The 14,493-nt window shown below is 40.3% G+C and overlaps 1 protein-coding gene across 4 annotated transcripts in view; it reads right to left on the bottom strand.

The window, feature by feature from the left end:
* The window catches only part of RAPGEF4 (Rap guanine nucleotide exchange factor 4), a 320,154-nt gene that overhangs the window by 304,826 nt on the left and 835 nt on the right, over positions 1 to 14,493 (bottom strand). The gene's annotated exons all lie outside the window — the stretch shown is intronic.

The raw sequence follows: 14,493 nt of genomic DNA, 5'->3' as shown, positions 1-14,493 counted from the left end.
TAAAATAACAAGTGTCATTGAGGACATGGAGAAAAGGGAACCTCTGTGCACTGTTGGTGGGAATGTGATATGGTTTGGCTGTGTCCTCACCCAAATCTCATCTTGAATTGTAGCTCCCATAATCCCTGTGTTGCGGGAGGGGACCTGGCAGGAGATAATTGAATCATGGGAGCAGTTTCCCCCATAATGTTCTTGTGGTAGTGGATAAGTCTCACAACATCTGATGGTTTTATAAAGGGAAAAAAACGCTTCTGCTTGGTTCTAATTCTCTCTCTTGCCTGCCGCCAATGTAAGAGGTGCCTTTCACCTTCTGCCATGATTGTGAGGCCTCCCCAGCCACGTGGAATTGTGAGTCCATTAAACCTTTTTTTCTTTATAAATTAACCAGTCTCGGATATGTCTTTATCAGCAGCATAAACAGAGACTAATACAGTAAATTGGTACCAGGAGAGTGGGGTGCTGCTGAAAAGATACCTGAAAATGTGGAAGTGACTTTGGAACTGGGTAACAGGCAGAAGTTGGAATCGTTTGGAGGGCTCAGAAGAAGACAGGAAAATGTGGGAAAGTTTGGAACTCCCTAGTGACTTGTTGAATGGCTTTGACCAAAATGTTGATAATGATATAAACAATGAAATCCAGGCTGATGTGGTCTCAGAAGGAGACGAGGAACTTGTTGGGAACTGGAGTAAAGGTGACTCTTGCTATATTTTAGCAAAGAAACTGGCAGCATTTTGCCCATGCCCTAGAGATTTGTGGAACTTTGAATTTGAGAGGGATATTTAGGGTATCTAGCAGAAGAAATTTCAAAGTGGCAAAGCACTCAAGAAATGACTTGGGGGGATTAAAAACATTCAGTTTTAAAAGGGAAACAGCATAAAAGTTCGGGAAATTCGCAGCCCGATGATGCAATAGAAAAGAAAAGCCCATTTTCTGAGGAGAAATTCATGCTGGCTACAGAAATTTGCATAAGTAATGAGGAGCCAAATGTTAGTCAGCAAGACAATGGAGAAAAATGTCTCCAGGGCACATCAGAGACTTTTGCAGCAGCCTCTCCCATCAATGGCCTGGAGGCCTAGGAGGAAAAAGTGGTTTCGTGGGCTGGGCCCAGGGCACCCCTGCTGTGTGCGGCCTAGGGACTTGGTGCCCTTCGTCCCAGCTGTCCCAGCTGCTCTATCCATGGCTAAAAGGGGCCGAGGTACAGCTTAGGCCAAAGCTTCAGAGGGTGCAAGCCCCCAGCCTTGGCAGCTTCCACATGGTGTTGAGCCTATAGGTGTTCAGAAGTCAAGAACTGAGGTTTGGAAACTTCCTCCTAGATTTTGGAGGATGTATGGAAATGCCTGGATGTCCAGGCAGAAGCTTGCTGCAGGGGCAGGGCCCTCATGGAGAACCCCTGCTAGGGCAATGCAGAAGGGAAATGTGGGATTGAAGCCCCCACTCAGAGTCGCTACTGGGTCACTGCCTAGCAGAGCTGTGAGAAGAGGGCCACTGTCCTCCAAACCCTAGAATGGTAGATCCACCAACAGCTTGCACTATGTGCCTGGAAAAGCCACAGACACTCAACATCAGCCCCTGAAAGCAGCTGGGAAGGAGGCTGTACCCTGCAAAGCCACAGGGGCCAGGCTGCCCAAGACCACGGGGACCCACCTCTTGCATCAGCGTGACCTGGATGTGAGATGTGGAGTCAATGGAGATCATTTTGGAGTCTTAAGATTTGACTCCCCCACTGGATTTTGGACTTGCATGCAGCCTGTGGCTCCTTTGTTTTGGCCAATTTCTCCCATTTGGAATGGCAGTATTTACCCAATACCTGTAACCCCATTGTATCTAGGAAGTAACTAACTTGCTTTTGATTTTACAGCCTCATAGGCAGAAGGGACTTGCCTTGTCTCAGATGAGACTTTGGACTGTGGACTTTTCAGTTAATGCTGAAATGAGTTAACACTGGGGAACAGTTGGGAAGGCATGATTGATTTTGAAATGTGAGGACATGAGATTTGGGAGAGGCTGGGGCAGAATGATATGGTTTGGCTGTGTCCCCACCCAAATCTATCTTGAATTGTAGCTCCCATAATTCCCTTGTGTTGTGGGAGGGGACCCGGTGGGAGATAACTGAATCATGGGGGCAGCTTCCCCAGTTCTGTTCTTGTGGTAGTGGATAAGTCTCATGAGATCTGATGGTATTATAAAGGGAAACCCCTTTTGCTTGGTTCTCATTCTCTCCCTTGCCTGCCACTAATGTAAGACATGCCTTTCACCTTCTGCCATGATTATAAGGCCTCCCCAGACACATGGAACTATGAGTCCATTAAACCTCTTTTTCTTCATAAATTACCCCATCTCAGGTATGTCTTTCTCAGCAGCATGAAAACAGACTAATACAGAATGTAAATTAGTATGTTATTGAACACTTATGGAGGTTCCTCAAAATTAAGATTAGAACTACTTTACGATGCAGCAAGCCCATGTCTGGGTACATATTCAAAGGAAATGAAATGAGTATCTTGAAGAGATATCTGCATTTCTCTGTTTATTGCAGCATTATTCACAATAACCAAGAAAGAAAACAACCTAAATGTCTGTTGACAGATTAATGGAAAAAGAAAATGTGGTGTATATATATACAATGAATATTATTATATTATTCAGTCTTAAAAATAAAGGAAACCTTAGTATTTGTGACAACATGGATGAACCTAAAGGACAGTATGCTAAGTGAAACAAGCCAGGCACAGAAAGACAAATACTGCATGATCTTACTTACATATAGAATCTAAAATATTCAAACTCCTAGAAGCAGAGAGTAGAAGATGGTTGCCGGGAACTGAAGGGAAGAGGAAATGGGGAGATATTGGTCAAGGGGTACAAAGTTTCAGTTATGGGAGATAAATAAATTCTGGGCTGGACACAGTGGCTCCTGCCTGTAATCCCAGCACTTTGGCAGGCCAAGGTAGGAGGACTGCTTAAGCCCAGGGGTTTGAGCAGCCTGGGCAATACAGCAAGACCATGTCTCTACTAAAAATAAAAAATCTTCCAGGCATGGTGGTAGGTGCCTATAGTCCCAGCTACTTGGGAAGCCAAGGCAGAGGGATCGCTTGAGCCAGGAATTCAAAGCTACACTTAGCTATGATTGTGCCACTGCACTCTAGCCTGGGTGACAGAGTGAGATCCTATCTCAAAAAATAAAATTAAAATTAAAATTAAAAGATGAATACGTTCAGGAGATCTAATATACAACAATGTGAACACAGTTAACAATACTGTATTTCAAACTGCAATTTGCTAAGAGAGTAGATCTTAAGTGTTCTCACCACACACACATACCAGGTAACTATATGAGGTGATGAATATGTTAATTAGCTTGATTGTGGCAATTATTTCACAATGTATACATACACCAAAGCAACAAGTCATACATCTTAAAGTTATACGATTTTTACTTGTCAATTGTGCCTCAGTGAAGATGAAAAATTAATGACTAGAAGAATAAGGCTGTTCTGACGCTGCCCCAAACACAAGGGAAAACATTAATGCCTTCATCTAGGGTATAAACAGAATTGAAATTTCACATAATACCAAGAATCAAGTTACTAAGTTGTGAGTAATATCTGCTTCTCATCAAAGATCTTTTCTATTTGTTTTCAACATCTCAACTATTAAGTCTTTTCTAAGGGCCTATAAAAATTATTTCTCCATTTAATTAAGGGGGGGCTTCTTGAACTTTTCACCAATTTATAAGTAATATTTCTGGCCAGGCACAGTGGCTCAAGCCTGTAATGCCAGCACTTTGGGAGGCCGAGGTGGGCAGATCACCTGAGGTCAGGAGTTCAAGATCAGCCTGGCCAACATGGTGAAACCCTGTCTCTACTAAAAATAAAAAATTAGCCAGCCATGGTGGCAGACATCTGTAACCCCAGCTACTAGGGAGGCTGGGGCAGGAGAATCGCTTGAACCCGGGAGGCAGAGTTTGCAGTGAGCTGAGATCATGCCACTGCACTCCAGCCTGGGCGACAGAGTAAGACTCTGTCTCAAAAAAAAAAAAAAAAAAAAAGAAAAAAGTAATATTTCTATACAGCAAGTCATCCATTTTGATATGCTTACATTGTACAATCAATTTTATTCAATAAAAGTGTTTTTAGAAAATTATTTCACTCACGGATAAGCATTTTAAGATTACTCCAATGCAATTAACATATGTCCCTTGGTTTCCACAGTTGCAATTAGAGGGGCTATGTTCTGTAGCATTACCTGTGGGCTCTTGACCACCATTTGTCTATTTGTTAGAGTGGCACCAATATTCCTCTTTGAGAATACACCCGTGCCCCCACATCCTCACAGAGAAGAGACGGAACACCATTAAGGCACACATTCTTGTTTGGCTACCAAATTATACATGAAATGAAATAAAGCAATGGAATATAAAGGTCAAATGATAGCCAAACGAGAATGTAATTTTCCCCCAGTTTGGCTGACACCAAAGTCTTATTACTCTTCATTCAGCCAACAACACAGAATAGAATGATTCCAGGTATCTATTGGAAAATATTACTTCAAAGTCATTGCAACTCAATCATAATCATTATTAACGGCTCAAATGTGAAAAAACAATATTTATAGTGGATTTCCAGTAAGAAACACAATCCATCTATTTCTAAAATATACTAAAATCTTTCCTTGGATTAAATCAGATCACCTGAAAACTGTATATTATATTGGCCCCCTCGCAGAATTACCCTTTCTTAATGTTTCTTTAGAATTATGCTGTATTTAAAGAGCCTGTGAAACTCACTGCTGAATCACTGTTGGAATGTTGTTGAGGATATTGTTCACCACATTGCAAAGTATACTCTTGAGGCTGAGGGAGTCAAGAGGTCCCAGTATCAGCTTGATTAATTGTTCTTCTCCAGCAGAAATAGTTTAAGTTTACAAATACTGAATAAAAAAAACCTGTGCTTCCTTCTTTGTGTTGAAAATGAGAAATTGAAGCTAAAATGCTTATATTAGTAAAGAAGAAAGGTTAAAATTAAGCAACTAAGTTTCCACTTTAAGAAGCCAGAAAAAGAAGAATAAGTTAAACCCAAAGTAAGGAGAAAAAAGGAAAAAAAAAAGAGCAAAAATCAATAAATTTCTCAAAGAACACAGTAAATCAACTAAAAGTTGTTTCTTTTAAAATATTAACAAAATTGGGAAGCTCCTAGTAAGAATGAATTTTTAAAAAAAGACACAAATTACCAATATGGGATACAAAGGACAGAACAACACTACATATCCTAATGGCATTAAAAGGATTATAAGGAATACTATGAACAACTCTATGTCAATAAATTTGATAACTTAGATGAAATGGACAAACTCCTTGAAATAACTATAAAAACTGACATGAAAAGAAAATCTGAATAGTCCTCTATTACAGTTTGAATTTGTCATTAAAAAGCTTTTCATATAGAAAACTCCTGGCCCAGATGATATCTATAAGACATTTGTAAAATAAATAGCATTGATCTTATATAAGTTCATTTAAAAATAGAGGGAAAAAAACAGGAAAAAAGGAAATGTTTCTTAATTCACTTGATGAAGCCAGAATAATCCTGATACTAAAATAAGAAAAGAAAGTTATAGGCTAATATCCCTCATGAATTGACATGAAAGTAGCATTAACGAAATATTAGTAAGTTGAATAAAGTAATATATAAAAAGTATAATGCATGTTGACAAAGTAGTATCTATTCTAGGAAGGCAAGGTTGGCTTAACATTTGAAATTCAGTCAATGTAAATTCACTATAGTTACAGAATAAAACAGAAAAATAATATAATCATCTCAACAATTTCAGAAAAGGGAATTTGCTAAAAAAAAAAAAAAACAACAACAACTACATGAAAGACAACTAATGTGGCAAAATAGCAAACTATTTTTTATAAGATCATAACCAAAACAAGAGCATCCATTCTCACCCCTTCTATTCAATTTTGTCCTGGCATTCCTGGAAAATGCAATAAGGCAAGAAAAATAAATAATAGAAGACATAAAAATCAGAGAGAATAAGTAAAACTACCAGTATTCACATTCAAGATTGTCTACAGGGAAAATCCCAATAAATCTATAAAGTAACTACTAGAACCAAATAACTTGCCCAAAATTACACCATCAATAAAATTAAAACTGGGGTTTGAGCCTATACAGTCTGACTCCTAAATTTTTAACCTCTACACTACATTTTCTCTCTAGAGATGACCACGCAACGTTTGCATTAGCTCACACACCTCAACACAGCCATTACTGTAGGCACTGGGAATCTCATTTGAAGATGTGAAAACAGAGATTCAAAAAGATTAATAACTTGGCCAAGATCACATAGCTAGAGGGTAGAGGTGACAGAATTTGAATCCAGGTCTGGCTGATCCTAAGACAAAGCTGATTTGACTATATCATGTTTTCCAGACTGGAAACAGAAAACGGGGAGATCCAGATGCTAAGGCCCTGAAAGAAAAGTGGAATAAAAGTCAAGACAATTAGTGACTGGTTAGATGTGGAAAAGAACATAGGAAAGGGAAAATGCAGATAACTTCAAAGTTCTGAGAATGAGGAAGTCATGATATCATAAATAAAATAGTAAAGCAAGAAGGAGAAACTAATGGGGAGCAGGGCTAAAAAAGATGAGGTCAACTTTAGACAAGTATCAATCTGTTAGGTTAGAGATCATTTTGATGGCGAATGATAGAACACCAAACAAAGAATGCTTTAGAGAAATAGGGCTTTTTTCTTCACAAAACAAAAATCTGAAGGTGGGTAACTACTGATCTGGGTTCAGCAGGTGGACAAAGTCAGAACTGGGGGCTCTGTGTTTCTCTGGGCACTTGCTCCTGGGATTACAAGATGGCTGCCACAGGCCCAGGCCTCGGGTAGTAACTCCAGGCAGGAAGAAGAGAGGAAGGGGAAATCAAATACACGGGTAAAGCAAGAGCTTCCCTGGAAGCCTCCTGTAGACTTCTGCTATGTCTCATTGGCCAGACAGTGTCACATGGACACCTCACCTGAAGGAAGATTGGGAAAATAAGTATGTTGTTTTTCCAGCCTCTATAGCAGAGGTAGGTGAAGGAAAACAATGTCTGCCCCACAAAATATTAATGGGATATTCATGTGGGAATATCCAACAGACAAAAATACATCTGGTCTAGAAGATAAGCCACAGATACAGAGTTTAAGGAATCTGCGCAGTTACAGCAAAGGAAACAGATAGGTGCGCCAAGAAAGAGCTGGCATGGAGAGAAAAGAGAGTAGTGGCAGCACTTTGTTTTTCTTCTGGGGCAGGGGAAGCAAGCGGGTGCACAGGGATGCAGCTGAGTCAACACGCCAGGATTGTCCGCCTCCGCTCGTCAGCCAGATTGTTTTCTGTCAGATGTTCAGCTGGATCTCTCGCTGTCTCCCTCCCCACCCAGTTCTTTCCATCCTCTTTCTCTTTCCTCAGTCTCTCAGTACTCCTAGGGCAATCTCTCCCTCATCTGTGACGTGAAAGTACTGGAGGAAAAACCCACTCTCATTGACCACTGTTGAGGATGCACAAACGTGATTTTATTCTGACTGAAGAAAAACTAGCTGCATGGGGTGTGAGGAGGTGGTACAGGACAATAAGCAGCTACGATGAGAGGGCCATAAAATCTTCTAAGCTCATGGGAAATTCCAACAAAAGGTATCTGCCAGTCCCACCTCACAGGAGGGGCCAGAAATCCATTTGAGAGAACTCCAACTAAGACAAAGAGGCTGGATTTGCTTTGCTAAGCACCACTTTTCCTCTGAAGACTCTTTCCAGCTCCCAGGCTGCATGCAGGAGACCAGGCAGCAGGGTCAAGGGTGTGGACTGAGCACACCAATCCTACATGTATCCCCAGTCTGAGGGAGTGCAGGTCTGGCTAAACTTTCCTTTCCTAATAGATTAAAGCAAGTAAAATCAGCATGACAGAATTTAACCCTAATTACATATGAGGTTGTATTGTTCTCAAATTACTCCAAATATATATGTCATGTGCTCCCATGTATTTGAGGCCACAGTGAAATGTCTCCCAATAAATTGCAAATAGATAATTCCCAAGCATTAAACTTTAAAAACAATATATTGCTAACATTATGAAAAGAGATCACTTGACATTATATACCTCATTATGGAAATATATAACACTTCTGTGATGCATTCTTACCAAAAAGTCAAACTCTAGACCCAAATACCAATTTACAGGAAATACAGGGGACAAAGGAACATGTTTTAAAAAACTGCATGGAGGTACAATGAAAATTCAGACTGAAAAAAACAACAACAACCCAGTTTCTTCAAGAAATGTATTACAAGGAAGAAAAAGAGAGAAAGAGAGAACCCAGACCTATAGACATATCAATTAAATGCAACTTATTTGGCTCTTGATACAAACACACTGCAAAAAAGAAAGTTATGAGGTAAATGGGGACATTTGAACACTGACTGAATAATTGATTATATTAGAGAACTAATGTCAAGTTGTTTAATGTGTATGGTATTGTTTTCTTTATAAAAAGTCACTACCTTTTAGAGACATATACTAAAATATTTACAGATGAAATACGTGGGATTTGCTTGAAAATAATCCTGGGGGGAGTGGGGAGTGCGTGAGGGTATAAACAAAACAAGGTTGGCTGTAAGTTGATGATGTTGGAGCCGGGGAAGGGGTGGCACAGAAGATCATACTGGCTGGGCACAGTGGCTTAAGCCTATAGTCCCAGCACTTTGGGGGGCCAAGGTGGGAAGATCACTTCAGCCCAGCAGTTTGAGACCAGCCTGGGCAACATAGGGAGACTCCATCTCTATAAAAAATTTTAAAAATTAGCCAGGCATGGAGATACACATCTGTGGTCCCAGCTACTCAGGAAGCTGAGGCAGGAGGATCGTTTGAACCCAGGAGGTCAAGGATGCAGTGAGTTGTGATCAAACCACTGCCTTCCAGCCTGGGTGACAGAGTGACCCTGTCTAAAAACACACACACACACAAACAAAAAGAATTAAGAATCATACTGCTATTTCTTCTTTTTGTATATTTTGATTTTTTCCACAATAAAAAGATGTTAGTTTTTTTTTCAAAGGTGGGTGAGGATTTAAGGAGGAAGAATAGATTAGATTAGAGCTATGCAGTGTCATTTTTAAAAAAGTATTCACATTAGCCAAAAAACATAGAAGAAGCAACAAAGGCAGATGTGGATGGTGTCACCCACGCCCTTCCACAGCAAAGGGCCCAGTGCCAGGGCCTTTTTGGGTTACAGAGGCCATCATCCCTGAGGAGAAGGATGCCTGTGGCCATCTTGCCCTGGGCCCATTAGCACCTTCTCTAGTCAGGGCACTGCACTGAAGCTGAAGATAAAATGATGAATAAAATATAGGGACTAAAGTCAAGTGATGTGAAAAGAGAAGTAAGCAGGCCATTACAATGGAATCGGACTTGTGCTATGTTATTACAGAGTGGGACCAAAGTGTGCTGTGAGAGCACAGGTAATGGTGATCTGACTGGAAAAGGTGGCAGCCACGCTGTCCTGGACGATTCCCAGAACTGCCTTCTCATTATCATCCAATTCCCAGGCTCTGTTGCTCTAGGAAGAGGATGTACTCCTGTACAGGCCAGAAGACGTAAGCATCCTGACCTCCTGGCAGCTTGGCTTCTCATTGTAAATGCAGAAAACGGACTTCTGAGAATAATTGGATTTCCCATATGGCTTACTTAGAGGAAGAATACATTAGCCAAAGGACGTGAGTGTCCACTTCTCTGATGTGACAGATCTTATTGTCAAATTAATAAACTGTCTTTCTGGCTTTTAGAGTCTCTGAGAGTCTGGTACCTGTGTATCTGTCGCTGAAAGATACATTAATTTTTGATGTGCTAACAAGTCAGTATTCTGAGATTGCAAGACCAGCCTGAGCCCTGGAGGATGTACCGGGGTAATGTCATCCCTTGGGACATGGCTAGTAGATACTAGCCTCCTCCAGGGACCCCTTTCTGCTCTGTGTGCTTCTTTGATCCTCTGCATTTCTCAAGGGTGGACCCATGTCTGATGCTTCTTTGATATCTGAGTTATCTTCTCTCACCATGTGTGCTACAAAGCATTTTGGTTCTTAACAAATTTGTTTCTTGATTTCTTTCACTCGAATTCAACCTAATCAAAATAGCTAAAATAACATCTATTTGGGGGCAAGTCAGATGGAAACTGTCCATGGAGTATTTTTAAACTGAAACACGAATACTTAAAAAAAATTCATCTGCTGCCTTTGAAAGATCACAACCTTTTGAATAACCATGTTAACTTCATCATCTGCTTTGGCTGTGACAGCCAGTGTTCCTCAAATAAGCCAATCAACTGAGAAGCTTTCTCCAACCTATACTTCTAATTAAAGAACAAGAAACCAAACACTGTGAACTCCTTTCCAAATGAAAACGATTTCTTTCATCTCCAGTGGTTTCACTGTCAATCACTTAGATAGGTTCTTTCATCTATAACAAAAGATGGCAAACTTTTTCTGTAAAGGTCCACATAGTAAATATTTCAAGCTCTGTGGGCCCACAGTCTCCATTGCAGCTACTCAACTCTGCCACTGCAGCGGGAAAGCGCTGTAGACAATATGTAACCAAATGAGCATGGCTATGTTCCAATAAAACTTTGTTTGTAGACACTGAAATTTGAATTTCATCTAAATTTCATGGGTCACAAAATACTACTCTTCTTTTGATTTATTTCCAACCATTCAGGAATGTGAAAACCATTCTTAGCCCACGAGACATACGGGCAAGCTGTCAGATCTGGCCCACAGGCCATAGTTTGTCAATGCCTGTCCCATCATGATGAATGCCAGCAATGAGTCGCTATACTACATGAATGTGTATGGTCCCTGTCCCTTCATAATACTCCTTTACCAACCCTGAGAACTAGGACTTATAAGTGGATCTGAAGTTCACAGTTGGCAAATTTAAAATCTTACGGGAAAAATATTTTCATTAAAATTAAACAATGGGCCGGGTGTGGTGGCTCACACCTGTATTCCCAGCACTTTGGGAGGCCAAGGCGAGCGGATCAGCTGAGGTCAGGAGTTCAAGACCAGCCTTGCCAACACGGTGAAACCCTGTCTCTATAAAAATACAAAAATTAGGCAGGCATGGTGGTGTGTGCCTGTAATCCCAGCTACTCGGGAGGCTGAGACACGAGAATTACTTGAAAGCAGGAGGGGGAGGTTGCAGTGAGTCAAGATCGCACCGTTGCACTCCAGCCTGGGTGACAGAGTGAGACTCCATCTCAAAAAAAAAAAAAACAAAAACAAAAACAAAAACAAAAAAACTTAAACAATGGTCAGCACACTTAAAAAAAAAAAGAAAGGACATTTTACCTATCTTAAGTCCCAAATAGTGGGAACTATGTAATTTGTTCCTAGTTGCCATCCCCTCAGAAAAAAATGGTAAGATCCCTGAGATAGTGGTGAGCTTGTTTTACTCTAACAATACATCTGCTGAGACTTTTTTCAATGTTGGTTTATCCATCCAAATGTTCAATGTCCTGTCTTTCTGGTTTTAAGATTAGTATTTGTAGACCCTCATCTCCTCAGTCCCACCATAGTCCAAGATGGTGGATGATTGATACATAAAAAGCTATAGATTTTGTTTCTTTAATCTAATCTACACATCTACAACACTTGCAACACCCTTCCCCACTTGCAAGTATTGTCCTGTCTATGATAGCTTTCTAGGCATTCCTAACAAACACTTTAAGGCTCTATTTTCCTTGTGTTTTGTTTCACTTCAAATTTCATTGCATACTTCTTTACGACTGCAGACTTTCTCTTTTAACTCTCTTTTTATTTCCAGTCCCAGGGTTTCTCTTTTTTTCACCATCCACAACAGTTGTCACTTGAATGAGGCATATATTTGAACTATGTTTCCCAGTTACGTCCTTTTCCCAGTTGAAAGGTCCCAGCATCATATTCCCAAGTGAACCCACATGGGTTCATTGTACTTTCTCTTTTGTGCAGGGTTGAAAATGTCCATAATAAAAAAGATTTTATAAAAATAGAGCATACATTCCTATACTCTAGATTTGGTCACAAGAGGAATTTGTGGTTGGGAAGAAATTAGCATATTCATATGCCACACCACTCCCTGGCATGCCCTCCCTATTCTGTGCCTGGTAAAATTGTTCTCAGCCTCTGAGTTCTAGGCAGGACACCTATGGAAGCATCTCGATAACTCTCTCATCTGCATTCCCAAAGCACTTTATACATCTCCATTAAAGCGCTTACTATTGCATTGTGGTTAGCTGTTTATAGAGCCGTCCCACCACCAATCTCCCCTACCCTCTAAGCCTATAAGCAACTCTCATATTTTGTTGCATCCCCAGTGCCCAGCACAGTGCCTGGAAAAGAAGATCAAGATAGCATTTAAAAGAGGATCAAGATAGCATTTCACAGTGCCTGGAAAAGAGGATCAAGATAGCATTTCTCAGAAACATTGAGGGCAGTGTCTCCACTAAACAGGTGTTTCAAGGGGCTTCCCTAGCCAACTTCCATAAACACTCTCAACCTTTCTCCTTTCCTAAAAAAAATAAATAAATAAACAATCTAAGTAAAAACACAACTTCAAAACAAGTCCCCCCATGGCCTTCATACAATGAGATTGCTGCCCTAAACTGTTCCTCATTGGAATTAATTCTGGCATGAACACTGCAGAACATGCAAAGTTCTTTTAATACCACAAAACAAAAAGCCTACATGGCACTCACAGTTTTCAAACTATTTCACCTTTTTTTTCTCCTTCCATTTGTCCACTTATCCCTGATAGTCCTATCCTCATTTTTCAGACACTCAAGGAAGTAAAAGTGACATGTCCAATATCAGAACTGGTAACAGCTCTGTGCCTAAAACCCTTAACTTATTGATCTGTCCACTCATCTGACTCTTCTGATGCTAGGCTCAGTATCTGTGAAGGGGTTTGTTTTTTTTTTTTCCTAGATTTTTTTCCCATTATGAATGGTGGCATTAAATGGGGGCACCATGCTCTAAAAAATCCATTTCAAGCAAAATCATTTAGGCAGATACACATTATGAAAAGAGAGAGTCGAATATGTCCCACTTGTGTTAGTATTGCTCTATGATTTTGCCATAAGTACTTCTTATTGACTAACGGGTTTCCAGTGAATTACCGACTGTTCAAAAAATGCCATGCCATGCATTTCTACACATAGAAATATGTTATCTATTATCTAAAAATTTTGCTCATAAGGAAGCACTACTATTTATAGGTTAAGTGCAAGATCTTGAATCCCATATAATTCCTTTTTCCTGAACTATTAAATTTAGATACTTATCACATTAACAACCTCTATACTTTAAATACTCTTAGTTCTTCTACATAATCCTGTGTGATTTAACTATTACTTTAATTCTCTTACTATTTATTGCATGCAACTCTTCTAATATTAGTACATATCATTTTAGACATAAATAGGGCACTGCCTGCCAAAAAATCTTGCTACTGAGTGGTAATTGAAAGTCAAGATTATTTCTCAGATATATTAAGCTTTTCAAATGAACTACATTTAGCTTTTCTCAAATTACTTAATATTTTTCAACAAAGGCCTATAATAGAGTATGCAAAGCACGTCACACTTAAGATTTTCAAGTTTGATCTGGTTACGAATCTGTTAATTGAAAATTTTTCAATATGGCAGAGCACAAAATATTTCACACAAATGCAAATAGAGATGTCATGCAGATAGCTGCAAGACGTGCATCATTGCCCTTCTGCATCAAACTCCGAAATTCAGAGGCAGTTCACTCTGCAAGATTTCTTGCTCAGTTCTTAAAAGTTCAGATGCATCACCTTTTAATCAGGGTAATAAGCTATAATTGCTAACATACTGTGTAATGTTTACTGCTAAACCTGCAATCTGGACAAACAGAAAATTATGCTGTCAGAGCCTGGAAACAACTGCAATCCACTGTTAACACACACATCCTCCTTAGAGAGAGCTGTCGTCGGGAGTTACATGCTTTATGGTTTTAATTTTTTTTAGCGTAAAGATCTTTTCCCGAGAAGCAGGTATTAAGACGAAAGCAGCCTCCCAAATGACCTTCTCTAACACAGACCTTGAGCGAGCGACTGCGGGGGCAGAGAGCTGTGAATTTCAGCAAGGGATTCGACAGCTCCACCGGGTCCCTCACACTTTGCTTTCAAGAACAAAAAAAGAATGTTACTCTGCACCTGCCGGTGCCCCCACCCCTCTTTAAAACTTCATACCCCGCAAGGTCTGAATAGCCGGAAAGGGTATGCATCGATTCTTCTGTCCCGTGATGCCAAGAGAAAATAAACCCCCACCCAGGAGCGGAGCCTGGGGTCGCGGCGGGGCAGGGGGTTGGAGAGGTGGGTGCTCTCTCCCCTTACTGCGCTGCATTTGCTCCACCACGTGTAATAATCTCATGCCGCTGGCACCCCACGAGAGG

The sequence above is a fragment of the Pan troglodytes genome, chromosome 13 (genome assembly GCF_028858775.2).
Source record: "Pan troglodytes isolate AG18354 chromosome 13, NHGRI_mPanTro3-v2.0_pri, whole genome shotgun sequence".
Taxonomy (NCBI): domain Eukaryota; kingdom Metazoa; phylum Chordata; class Mammalia; order Primates; family Hominidae; genus Pan; species Pan troglodytes.
Note: the sequence above shows the minus strand (reverse complement) of the source record. Positions and strands in the feature narration are given on the sequence as shown.